Consider the following 13766-nt stretch of genomic DNA (forward strand, 5'->3'; position numbering starts at 1 on the left):
TACATTTTAAGCGCTTTCATGTACAGCTTTGTTTCAGTTCGGGATTGTTATTGTGCTTTTACTTCCTTGTTATAAAGATTACTAGGCAGTGGGGGAAAATCAGGGAATTACCATAAATTCTATTCACTAAATACCAACACTTTAGGGCAAATTATCTCAATTGTAAAATACTTTGGCATACCAAGTAATTATACGCAATTAAAATCCCACCTTTGGTTTACCTTCCCTTGTTCATTTATAATAGAATACCTGTACTCAGGAAAACGAAAAGATTAGCAAGCACTAGAAATCAAAGACATCTCTCAACACCGAAAAAATAAAGCCGAACCTTTATCCTACTCTTTAATGAACTGGGAAGAATCTGAACAGCATTTCCCTGAAGCCAGAATGTTCTCAGGCTCTTTGTAAATACACCGAGGAGGCTTCTCTCCGGCCTGCTCTACTCCCGGCTGCATGACTCAGATACCTGGGGCTGAGATTAACGAGTTTCACTGCGGGCCACACTGCATGCTCCGTACCTGCTCACCATCCTCCCGTGGGCTGCTGATGAATCTGCGTTTAGGCTTGCTGTTAGAGTCAGCCTCGCAGACACCCGCCCCCCCCATGCCGGGCGAACAGCCCGGAAGGAGACCTACGCCCTTTACAGGGGCTGGTCCCGCGAAGATCCCTCTCCCCTCCCCCCACCCACCGCACCTCCCCCTGACAGGTGCTGACACTGAGACCCAACACCTCCTTGACTTGGGGCAGAGCACCCGCCCCCAGGCCCCAAGCCAGAGCTCTGTGTAAGTGGCGTTAGTTTATGGGAAGTAAGGGGCTAATGATCCCATAAACATTAGTCTGCAAACAACCAATCAAACCAAAAAAAAAAAAAAAAAAAAAAAAAAAACTTCTTCGGGAAAATTTTAAGAACTTTGTCCACACTTGCCAGGATTCCAGGATGATAGAACCATCAGGATTTTCCCAGGATGGAGGGAGCTCTCTGGACTCAAGACTTCCAGTGTGAAAACCCAGAAAATCTGGGGCAAACGGGTTACTCTCACGTATGTGGTGGCTCACTTGTCCCTGACCTCGTATGACAAGGGACCCTCCTGGTCACTCAAGCGGGAACTCCTGTACCCGAGGGCACTTAGCCCCAAGTCCTGTCCGGACTGCTTGCGCTCGCCCACCTTGCCACAAACAAGGCCGTGTGCCAGGAAAGGCCTCGTGTCCCCGTGGCTGTGACACAGAGCACCTCACCCATACGTTAATAGGATCTTGCTTATTAGCTGCTTTGTCACCAACTTTAAGATCAAATTTCGCCAAACAGGCATTAGACGATTCTCCAACTGGCTGTGGGAGGGAAACCCATCCGTTGGCTGGGCCCACGTTTCTAAGGAGAAATCGACTTCCATAAATATTGTTGCCCAAGGTGTCTGGGGCTTCTGATGTGACAAGAAGAGAGACCCAGGTGGATGTGCCCTGCTTCCAGGTGGTTCCCCCATGCTGTGACGAGAGGTCAGGAGGCATGAGGGCACTGCCCACCTCACTCCAGTCCCTACTGTCACTCTGGCCCAGGATGACAACTATTGTTCTTTAGGCCGTTTTCTCTGAACCTTACGGCCATCTGTCTCTGAGGGGCACCTGGCTTCTCGCTTCTCCAAGAAACAACGTGGGGAGATTCACTGCCCCTTCCCACCTCACCGGACCGGCTTCAGGACGAGCGTGAGCCCTTACGAAGGGCTGAGATCGTGTGCCACAGACCTGCAGGTGAAGCTATGCTTACCGACGTGACATTTTCATAAAAACATAGCGGTTGATTGGAATACGAAATCATCACGTCTCCAAAAGCTCAAAAGAAGCATCGTCTGACTGGAAGCCAAATCTGACGGTTTATTTTTGAGAGATCCTTGACCGTAGGGTTCGTCAAATTCTACAGCAATTAGAACGAAAAATACAAAGCAGAACAACCTGGCCTGGAACCTCCACTTGCCCGCTTGGCCGCCGTCTGTCTGCGGAGCAACTTCTCGGCTCAGGAAGGACGCCACCTTCCCCGCCTGCGAGGCCGACATCATCCCGGGTCCCTCCCGTGGGGTCAGGACTGATTACACGAGGCAGAACGTCTCCACAAGCATCAAGTGCTGATAGTGACAGAACCATAAGGACACGCAGTCACTTTTCCCGTTTTTGCCTCGTCTGCACGCCCGGAGGAACCGACCACGAAAAGCGTTTTCACCAGAGCAAACGGTCGGTTCTGTTAAATGGCTGTCAGGTTAACACAACCTGTGTTGTGATGTCCAACAGAGCTCTGGATACTTCTCGACGTTATCAAGCTGCTAGAGAAACCTGAGCCTCAGACGGAAGCCATGCCCACTGGTGACGTCTGCTTCCTGAGACCGTAGGTGCCGAGCCCTTCTTATCCTGAAAGAGTGACCCTTCGGACATAACCCCTCGAGGAAGCGGGCTCCCCACGCGCACCCGTCGGGTCGCGGGCAAGCCAGGCAGAGGAGCGCATGACCCACTGCTATCTGGCGTCCCGGGAGACGCCGGGCCGGTGCCCGCATCTTCGGACAGTCCTCCCCGCCCGCCTCCCACGGGTGATCCCAGAACACATCGTCCACCAGAGCCTCTGTGACCACAGACTGTTCCTCTCTTCCTCACTTCCTACGTTTTCTTAAATATGCCTAAGTTCTTTCACTGAAAGGAAAGCAAACATCAATGGCAGTAAGTCGTTTGGTCCACCCACGTGTCCTTCCGAAAAGGGACGTTTGGAACAGTAAACGGTGCCCAGGGAGGCAGGCAGACAGCTCTCGGCACTCAGTCGTTCGAGCCATCAGGGTGCCGCTTAGGTGCGTTCTTAGCGGAATAAATTAATTGGCTACTGGCCCAATGCGTGGATCCCTCCCGGGCATTCTGTGCGCGCAGCCCCTCACTGCGTCCCGTGGAAAGTCTTTGGTGCCGAGACAAGCAGTACGGAGTGGAGCAGTGAGACTCGTCCACTGAAGGCGAAACTCTGGGCAGCGGGGCCTCCCTCCTGGCGGGTCCTGTCCCTCCAGCCAGTCTGCTCTGATGCCTCCCGCAGCTGGAAATGAGCCTGCTGACTTCCCAAAGTGCACCGTCTAATTCCTTCCCCCCCCACCCCCCGCCCCCCAACCCCGACCCCGACCCCGACCCCGGCGGGGGTGGGGGGGCGGGGGCCGGGCAACGGCTGCAAAATTGAATCCTGTGCAAACTTGTGATGACTAACTTAGTGACTCGTGTCAAATTTTAAACTTTATTTTATTTTTTATCGACTGCTGGGTAATTGAAGGGGAGAGGGTGCCCAATTGACATCCCGCCCGAGGCATCAGCCTGTCTTGCCACAGCCTCGCCTCCCAAGACAGGTGTCAGGAAGGAATGTGGCTTCATGCGGAAGTGGTGCCCTCTACCCTGTCAAACCTCCAGCTCTCGCGCTGTCAGCCCGCGCCCTGCTTCTCAGCCCGTCAGCCTCCCCTTCCCGCAGAGAGTAAACACCCCCCCCTCCCCCAGATCCACCATCGCAGAAAACAAACTTTTAAAAGAGATAGTGACCCTCGAATCTCACGTAGAGATTCCCATTCTGACACAGCCACTACCTGCTATTTTTAGAAAGCCGCCAACATCTAAATCGCTAGCAAAGTAAGATTTACGTTACAGATTATACTTTTCCCCTATTCAACCACTTTTGGAGGAAAGTGCCAATTTTCAAAATAAATAAGTGAACGGAGAATCGTCCAGCACCTCCCAGCGGTGGACGAGCCCCTTGTCAATCAGAAGAGAACCCGTGTCTCCCCCTCCCCGGGAGGTTGTCTGCTGTCACATGCCACACCTGTTCAGCCAGCCCCGCTCTGCTCGTCCATATCTGGAAACAGGTTTCACGTCAGCATTCATAAAACTGCATTATTGCAAAGTTCAGCTGGAAGAGCCCAACATCCAAAAAGTCTGTTGTGGCCCCAAATTTGCGATTCTGCAAGACGGGTGACTGGGTTTCATTGCACCTCCTGTAGGCTCTGCTGGAGAAAAATATATATATATATAAAATACCACGTATGTGAAAGGGGGAGGCACGTTGGCCTGAAGCATGGTTCCTCAGGGATTTCTTTTTTTGTGTTTCACTCTAACATCAGAAATGCAGGTCGTGACTTCAAGAGGATAATTTCAAAAGAAAACAAGGGGACCACAAAACCAGTGGCCGTGAGCGGACTTCCTTGCGGTGACGTATGTAGTGTGTGTGGGCAAAGAGACCCCGGCTGACGGCCCACACGGTGAATGTCGGTATTTGGGGGCCGTCGGGGCCACGGATTTTCAACCGTGGGCACTTCCTCCTTTAAGCAAATGTACTGATGTGTTCAGGGCAACTTGTAGGTAATTATTTATTTTTCGAACATACTCATGATTGTATTCATCTGAAGACAGAACTTCCAAATCCATTTGAAATTAATCCATTTGCATTACACACGCACACACGTGCACACTCGCACACATCTTCCTCACAGACCTACCCCGGGGAGATGCTCCGTCAGACCCTCGCAGCTCCTTTTCCAATTGTTTTGCGCTCCATTTGCACCCTCCCGTCCCTCCCCTTACAAGTGAGTGATAGGTACGGAAAAGGAGATCTTACTTAAATGCAAAAGCCACGCGAGGAGCAGCGATTGTGCCCCAGGGGTTACGCGAGGATAAGGCCAGACAGAGGGGGGCAAGTGCGAGCACGGGGAGGGGGGGGAGGGAGGACGCTGGCAGGCCACCCCGAGATGCCCAGCGCAGCCCCTTGTCGGAGGTGCGCCGACGTCACGAGTCAGGGATAGTACTGAGCGAGGGGTGCCCACAGTTCCAGGCACGCAGTGAGCTCGCGCAGGGGAGGTTTCTTTCTCGTGTCCATCACGTGTCCCTCACGGACAACACGGGGCCTCTGTTCACCCTCCGAACCGAGGGGTGCAGGCTGGTGGAGGCTTCAGCTCGGCACCCGCATCAGACACCCGCCCTTGGGGACGTTCTTGGGAGTGACACTCGTTCCTCGGTTCATACTTCACTGAGCCAGAGGCCACACGGCCACGCCCAGCCTCACAGGGGTGAGGTAGAGCCACCCACCCTGTTCCCAGCAGTAGAGGCTGGAAATGTGTGAGCAGAGGTGAAGGGCCACCACGGGCAGGAATACGCCCAGCCCCACAGCCAAGGCGGGAAGACCAAGCTGCTGAGGACAACTCACTCCTTCTGCCAAATGGCTTGATGATCCAACTTCCTGCATAATCTGGCCTGGCCATTGACCAGACCTGCCATGGAGCATATGGAAACTCTGCTAGGGGCTTCCCGAGAATGATCGTTCTTTTAGATCTAAGTAAATCCCTTTTCTTTTGCCTGTGTTTGTCTCTATTTGAACGTGTTTGAGTAAGGATGTGATGCTTGGAGCTGTGGCAGCCACATTGAGGCCGTGAGGCAACACCAGTGGGTGATGGAGGAGGGCAGTAACAGAGCCCGGCATTGATGACGCCAGGAGCCATCACCCCAAACTCTGAACTGCGTGCCTCCGGGCTTCCTCTGTGGGAAGAGGAATCGACATCACGACATCGCGACATCGCGACGGAGATCCAGTATTCAGGGAGGGGGTCATGAGGGAGACCTGAGTCCACAGGAGTCGGAGGCGACTGGACAGTGAAGTCACTGGCAAACAGGCAGGGGTGTGAGGAGCATCCGGGAGCAGGGGACGGCACCTGCCATCGCACCTTCACTTCGTAATAACGTGACTCAGCCCCCGCCTCCCAGGTCCTGGCTGGTGCACAGGCAGCTGACCGAGGGGGGTTTGGCTGCCCCCCTGTGGGAGAATGTTCCCCCGTCTCCCGCTGGGGAAGTGGCCGGGTGAAAACGCAGAGAGGGGGCTTCGGGCCCCGCGTGGACAGAGCCTTCCCGACAACAGGACCACAGGAGCGGGGAGGTGGGAGGAGGTTGCCAGCCCGTCTCCGGGTCCCGCCGTGTGCGTGGCTTGCGGGAGGTCACAGGACACGGCCCGTCTGGTCCTGGTCACGTGCTCTGAGCTCAGCCCCGTGCGTGCGTCTCAGCGTAGACCGCTGTCGCCCTGCGCGCTGCCTCTCGCTTTCGTGTAGCACAGCCTGAGGCACCTGACGGGGCGGGAGGCTGGGAGTGACCGCATCGTGCTCCCGAGCTTCCCGTGCAAGCCGCCTGAGATGCTCACGGCGTAATTAACTGTGGAAAAGTTCAGAAGAGGTCCACACCCGGGGCGTCTGGGGGCTCGGGGTGAGCGCCCCACTCTTGGCTTTGGCTCAGACCAGGATCTCACGGTGCCTGGGATCGAGCCTCGTGTCGGGCTCTGCGCTGAGAGTGCGGGGCCTGCTTGGGATTCTCTCTCTCTACCCCCTTCCTTCGGCCCCTCCCCCGCTCTCACTCTCTCTCAAAATAAATGAATAAACTTAAAAAAACAGAGAGACGAGGTCCATACCCGGCCACAGCAACTGAAGTGACTATTTTATTTTATATAATTTATTGCCAAGTTGGCTAACATACAGCATATCCAGTGTGCTCTTGGTTTTGGGGGTAGATTCCCGTGATTCATCGCTTACATACGACACCCAGTGCTCGTCCCAACAAGTGCTCATCGGGGCCCTCCCCGATGCCCATCCCCCATTTCCCCTCTCCCCCACCTCCCCGTCCACCCTCAATTTGTTTCTGTATTTAAGAGTCTCTTATGGTTTCCCTCCTTCCGTCTCTGTAACTCTTTTTCCCCTTCCCTTCCCCCATGGTCTTCTGTTAAGTTTCTCAAGATCCACATATGAGTGAAAACATGATATCCGTCTTTCTCTGCCTGACTTATTTCCCTCACCACTCTACCTTCCAGTTCCATCCACGTCGCTGCAAAGGGCCAGATTTCGTTCTTTGTCGTCGCTGAGTAGTATTCCATTGTGTATACAGACCACGGCTTCTTTATCCATTCATCCAAGTGGCTTGAAAGGCCCACCCCTTTCTTGCGTCCCTGATGAGAGGATGTTAAAGCCCGAGGGCTTCACCTTCTGTGCTTTGGTCGCCTGTGACTCAGGTGGGCACGGCACCAGTTCTCAGATTGTGGCCTCTTGCTTCAGTGGTCGGAGCGTTGATGCCTACGATGACTCACAGAGATAAAAACAAGTTGCTGCTGAATTTGGAAAGGAGGCAATGCGGTTCAGCTCCATAAAACCATGGCAGGTATGTGAGGAGTGAAAACAAAACATTCCCTGCAGGACCTCAGTGGAGCTGGAATATTTGGTAAACCAGGAGGAAGTGCTGCTGTGTGGGGCGGGCAGTGACATGACAGGAAGGGACGGAGGGAACAGGTGCCCAGGCACATGGTGCTCAGGGTGCCCCGGGGCCTGTCCCGTGGTTCTTGCCTGGAGCTGGGGCCATCGCTGCCTTTCTTTCATTGTTTTGTAATGTTTATTTATTTTTGAGAGAGAGAAAGAGACAGAGAGAGAGAGAGAGAGAGAGAGTAGGGGGAGGGACACAGAGAGAGGGAGACACAGAATCCGAAGCAGGCTCCGGGCTCCCAGCCGTCAGCACAGAGCCCAACGCCGGGCTTGAACTCGTAAACCGTGAGATGGTGACCCGAGCAGAAGTTGGACGCTCAACCGACTGAGCCACTCGGGTGCCCCCCGCGGCCGCATTTCTAAGGCCTGTCTTAGACTGTGTTCGTGTCATCATGAAGAAGCCCAGGCACTGCATGTACCTCCATCTGCCCCTCCCCAAGATGACCCCAGGCTGCGGTCTCCACAGGTCCCCACGGGGCCGAGCCTCCCGTCCTTGTGGACCCACTCACCGTGAGTTTGCACCGGACTTCTTCCGCTGAGACCTAGAAGAACCGGGGGTGAGGCCCTGTCATGGGCTGAATGGCGGCCACCAAAAGTCTGTCCACCGTTTCATCACCAGAAGCTGGGAATGTGGCCTCCTTTGGAGGGAAGGTGTTGGCGGGTGTAACTGATTTAAGGGTCTTGATGTGAAGAGATCATTCTGGGTTATCGGGATGGCCTCTGACCCCAGCGACAAGTGCATTTATAAACAAAAAACACAGGAAGGGAGCCACAGACACAGAGGAGAAGGCCGGGCGACAGTGGGGGCCGTGGTTCGGAAGTCCAGGATACCTGGGGGGCCGCCACGAGCTGGGAGAGGCACGAAGGGCTTCCCCCAGAGCCCCTGGAGGCAGCGTGTTCCTGCCACCCGTTGATGTCAACCTCCAGAACCGTGAGACAGCAGATCTGAAGCTTCCCTGGGAGGGGTGTTCTGTGACGGCAAGCCCTAGACCCCCCCGGGAGCCCCTTCCGAGGTGTCACGGCCCCTGCCGCTGAGGACCGAGCGTGAAGGAGCCGGTTCCTTCAGCTCTGGACTCCTCACCCTCCCGGGCTTCTGGCGGAGGCAGAGTGGTGCCCAAGCCCTGGCTGTCCCCACGGGGCTGCCCGGGACACCCGGGAAGGCCAGGGGCCTCGCTGACACTCACAGAACTCGTCGTGTCTCTGAGACCCTCTCCTGGGTGACCCTGGGTAAGCGCTGAATGAGAGGCACCAGACAGGCCGGGTCTTATCTCAGGGCACTCAGACGGCCTCCATGGCAGCACACGGGCTGTTCCGGCCTCATGTTCCAGCCTGTGAGGCTCCTGAACCCTGAATTCCTGGCCCCGCCCCACGTCTGGCTCGTGGTTGCCACTCAGGGGATGTTTGCGCAGCAGTCGCCTTTTAGTCTTTCAGGCTGTTGTGTAACCCTCCTTAAGGAAAAAGCTGCGTGCCTTGATGTCTTGTGTGTAAAACTGGGGCCAGAAAACCGGCGGTAAGTCATCGAGGTCTTAAGTTTTCAACACACATGAAGGTAACTTAAAAAAATCTTTCTTCGCATTATTTTCCATGTTCTGTGAAGTCCCTGGTTATTTTGTCTACTGACCAGCTGAGCACAAGGTTTCCACGTGGGTTTCCAGCATGGTGAGGACACGCCATCTAATTTCCAGAATTCGCGGTTGAGGGTCGCTGCCCCCTGACGAGGGCCGTGCTGTCCTCTTCTCCCGAACGCCGGTTCGCAGCCAAGGGGAGAAGTCCGAGCAGAAGCCGCGGCGTCTTCTGGCTTCGCTGTGTATTAATCACGAGCAAAGAACAAAGACAATGAAAATCTTAGGTAACTACTGAATGTGAGGGAGAAATTCCAGAACATTCCATGAATCCCCAAATAAAAGTTCAGGAGAACAATGTGCCGACCGCAAAGAAGCTGGGATTAAAGTCATAAATATCTCGCCCTCTTCAGGGTTTGGCGTGAAGGTTTATGTCCCGCGATGCATCTGAATTATCCAGTGGTTTAACTTCCGAGGCCGTGGGGGGCTCAGAGGACCCCGGGACCTCCGTGGGGTCAGCCCTGTCAGAGGGAGAGACCGGGCAGGACAATGGTGAGTGTCTGGGCCCAGCCGTGCTCGCCAGCTGGCTCGGTGCAGAGCTCCTGCAGGCCGTCAGGTCTCCCCCTAACTCACCAGCCCGTCTGCTCCCTGGCGAGCCCTCCCTGGTCTCCCTAAGATGGGAGACAGGGTCACATGGAGGTATCATGTCATCAAGCAAGCCCACGAACAACGCTGTGCACCGTAACTACGTTTTCTGAAGTCAACTCTGTGGCGACGACATCATTTTGTCCCCGAACTGACCTTTCAAAGGTGTGGCCCTGGGCTCCGAAGGCCGTTAATTCTTTCCCATGCCCCCCCACCCCCCCTCGACCCACTGGTCACTCAGCAGATGGAGACACACGTTCAACAGAGGACGCCTGTCCTGAAGACGGAGGTAGAATGCTCACTGAATGACTCTGGTGAATTCGCCGTCAAAATACACCCCTCAGCAACAGACTCCCTGTCAGTTGATGAGGCAAAAGCACACCCGTCCGTTCGGTCATAAACACAAGGGCAGGAGGAATCACAACAGCTCCGCAAAATTGAAGCGAAACGAGGGGGCAGAGGTCCGATGCCAAATCCGGCTTTTGTATTTTAGGCACAGACTCCAGCAAAGGTCTGTGAGTAATGGCCACGTTGGAATTAGACCCAGTACCTGCTTTTGAAATGAATAACCATAAGAAGTGGCTTCTGGAAAACAGCGTGCTGGTAACTGGCCCACAGTGAGACGTGACTTTTGTGGTCCTTCCACCCCCAGGGGCTCGCGGAGCACCCACAGCACAGCACACACAGTGTGGGCTGCAGGGATGGGGGCCCCGGGCCGGTGGGTCTGCCGGCCACCCTCTGCCCTCCCGGTCCCGGTGCTGTCCCTGCCGTGGGCCCCCCACGCAGAGCACCCCGAGGCGGGCCCTGGTGGCCAGGCCGCCGGCCCCGTGCTGGACTCACAGCCTCCAGGGGTTCAGGGCATTCAGTGCGTCCCAGATCGCCCACTTCGTGGGCTGGGTCCAGTGACCTCGGTGTTCACCCATGGCCCCGGGGGGCGGGCGGGGGCTGGCCCAGAGACCCACGCCACTAGGCGTCCTGTGTTTCTCGGACCCACCTCTGCCTGCAAGGGCACCCCGCCTGTCCCCGCTTCTCCTCGGGGGGTGGGTTGCCACCCAGGGGTGCCCCTGTCTGCGGCACCCTTCGTGCTTCTGCCCGTCCCACCCAAAGGTGAGACAGTCACCGGCAGGAGCAAAGAAGCCCGGTGGGGGCTGCGGCAGACGTCCCCGTCTCCCCCGGGCCCGCAGCTGCCACACCGGAAGGCCCCCTCCGCCAGCCCCGGGAGACTCACCCACCGGGGGTCAGGCGGGCTCCCTGTCATAGTCGGGAACGAGACACGGACACCGTCCTCAGCGGCAGCCCTAACAGCCAGACGTGCAAGTGCCTGCAGCCTGGAGAAGCCCCCCCCCGCCGGGGACGCCAAGATGAATGGCCGAGCCTCCTCCCGCAGCACCATGCGGCCTCGTGACTAATTAGAAACCGTTGAAATGCCCTTTAATTGAGAGATAATTAAATAAAATATGGCACACGCATGCCCTGGGATCCCAAGCAACAGTTTTTAAAACAGGATCTTCATGGGCCGAGTGGCAGAGCAGCATTAAAGGAAATGGAGCTGCAGACAGTCTGTCAAGGGGGTGGGGGCGGGGATCACTTGTGCAAACACACGCACAGCTGCGCACACTCACGTATGTATGTGTGCGCACACATCTGTCTGTGAGTGCGCACAGCCACCTGTGTTAGGGCGGGAAAAGGAACAGGGAGACTGAGCGTGGAAGGCATGTCGGCTGCTTCCGGGAGTAGAATAGATACTTGACAGAGTGAGGTAGGAGACGGGTGTGTCAAAGGATGTTTTAGTTTTATTTGAAATGTTTAACGACAAGAATATGTACGTATCACCTCTGTCACGAAGAAGTAAAAACCCATTAATATCCGTAGCAGTGGGTCTGGCGGGCAAAAGGGGAAGGCGAGGAGACAGGGAGCATGTGTCACGAGCTCCCGTAGAAGGACAAGGAAGCTGGAAAGTCACGGCTTCCGGGCAAGGCCGAGGCTGGGTCAGAAAGGGAACGGGAGCCAAACTAACCCCTCGGAAGCTTTTGTGCCCTGCACGGCAGGTAGGCAGTGGGCCCGCCCCTGTGACCATGACCCGAGGAGAGTAGAGCCATCCGTTGGTGACGTAGAAAGGTCATCTGCCGCAGAAAGGGAGGCGCGTCAAAACGGAGCCAGAGCGAAGGCAGGGAGATCTCCTAGGAAACCGTGACGACGATCCAGTCCGTTGAAGATGCTGACGATGCCAAAGTCGAGAGTTCTTAACGGGTGACCGTATGAGCTGCTCTCCAGTCTGTAGGAAATGGAATGTGGTGGCCAGAGAGGCACTGACAGGGTCCTGACCCTTGACCCCTCCCTCGTGGGATGGGAGGAAGAGGCACTGGAAGGGCATCATCTGCGAAGTCTCCTATTTCTGACGCCTCCGTGAGGGCAGGGCCACACGCACCTTTCCTGTTCTCTGTTTACCATTGTGGCCCCGGGGCTGCCTGCTGTCAGGAGCATCGTGGGTGCTCAACAAATGATCAAGCAACAGACGGTTGTTGAACAAGACAGAAGTGAGGGAAAGCCACCGAAGGAGGCAGAGGCCGGCCGTGCGGGTCCCGGCTACTCCGTGCCAGACGGACGGAGATCCACCCTTCACGGGGATCTCGGGGACGTGGAGAGTGGCAGTGCATCTGTGGGTTGTCCACAGGAGAGGAGTCAAATGCAGATGAAGATCTGGGTCTGTGACTCATGGCCGAGATTGAGATGAGATGCGGATTCAGGGGCCCCCGGGCAAGAACGCAGGTGTTCAGGACTTTTCCAGGAAGGATGCCTACTTGGCGTGAGCGGCAGGACAGAGCCCGCGGGAGGAGGGAGGTTGGCAGGTGAGCGAAGAAGACAAGGGCAGAGTGAACAGAGAAACAGAAGGTGCTTGCAGAGGGGTGGTGCCAGGGAAGGTAGGTGCCAGGGTGAGGCATTCAAGCGCGATTTGGGGTCCACGGGAGGACACAGTGAAGTGTGTTGGGTCTGAAGGGTCAAACTGGGTGTAGATCTCGGACGTGTTTTTACGAAATGTGTTTTTCCAATCAACTAAGCCCCAGTCACCCCCGTGCTTGCTTACAAGTCATAAGTTGGACACAGCCCCACACCTAATGAATCAAAAGATTTCTAGGCAAGGGCCACGAAGTTGAAGATGCTTTCCAAGGGACGTGAATCTCTGGAATTCTAGGATAATGGATGGGCTTTCCACTGGATTCTGAGCACGAAGAATGAAAGATGGGCCGGACGGGGAGACGGTTCTGGGCTCGGACCGTGGGTTGGAAGGTAGAGGCGATGGGAGTGAACACGCGATGACCCGAGAGCAAGGCCAGATCCAATATTTCACGGGGAGCACACTCTCTCTTCTAATGGAAAAACCGCATTAGTACAGACTTCCAGGCGACGGGAGCATAGGCCACCGCTTCTCAGCCCCCTCCAGCTCTAGGGGGGGGCGTTTCAAGCCCGAAGGCTTGATGTGCGGAGGGGACGGACCTCTCTACCCTGCGGCCAAGAGGGGCCCGAGGAGATCTTGGCAGGGGAGTCAGTGGCGAAATGACTGGGTGCGCCCCGGAATAAAAGAACGGGGGACACGAATGACGCCGGAGGCCTGGGGACGATCCAGGCTGACAAGGGCCGGGCCCGAAGTGGAGAGGGCAGAGCCTGGACCTGAGAGACTTTCCTGAGACGGAGGTGACAGGTCACCGAAGGTGTATGTGGGCAGCCGTGTCAGGGTCCAGGAGAATGGCAGTGGGGCACAGCAGGAGACACGTGCACAGGTGGCCACACTGGCTGGTGGGGGAAGGGCAGGACGTGCCCTGCTTCTTCCGGTAAGGCAGATTTGGGTTTCAGGGGGGAGATATTAAGGTTTGAGGACGTGGTTTCTCCTCAGACGGTTGGCTTGATGATGAAAGAAAGCCGGTCACTTGGACGCAGGGCCTGAGTTTCAGGGACCCAACCACAACCGAACGCCTGTTGTTGGTGGCTCAAGGCACGCCACAGCCACGTGCTGTGCCGGCACAAGGCGGAAGGGGTGGTGACCAGCGGATGCTTCCGTCTCTGTGCGGGGACAGAGCTCTCCACGCAGGGACAGGTAGGTGCGCGCAGACACAGGGCTCCTCCGACCCACCTCGCGGGCCGTTGTCCTCCCCGGCTGCTGCGGGACGTGGACGAGGGACTGTCCTGTCTTTCTCGGAACGCATGGAGCCAGGTTTGCCGGTGGAGGCAGACCGAGCTCACTCCCGAGTGACGATGCCGAGGGCCGCTGACACAACGT

The sequence above is a fragment of the Panthera pardus genome, unplaced genomic scaffold, assembly GCF_024362965.1.
Source record: "Panthera pardus isolate Hobbes unplaced genomic scaffold, ASM2436296v1 HiC_scaffold_2, whole genome shotgun sequence".
In the NCBI taxonomy this organism is placed as follows: domain Eukaryota; kingdom Metazoa; phylum Chordata; class Mammalia; order Carnivora; family Felidae; genus Panthera; species Panthera pardus.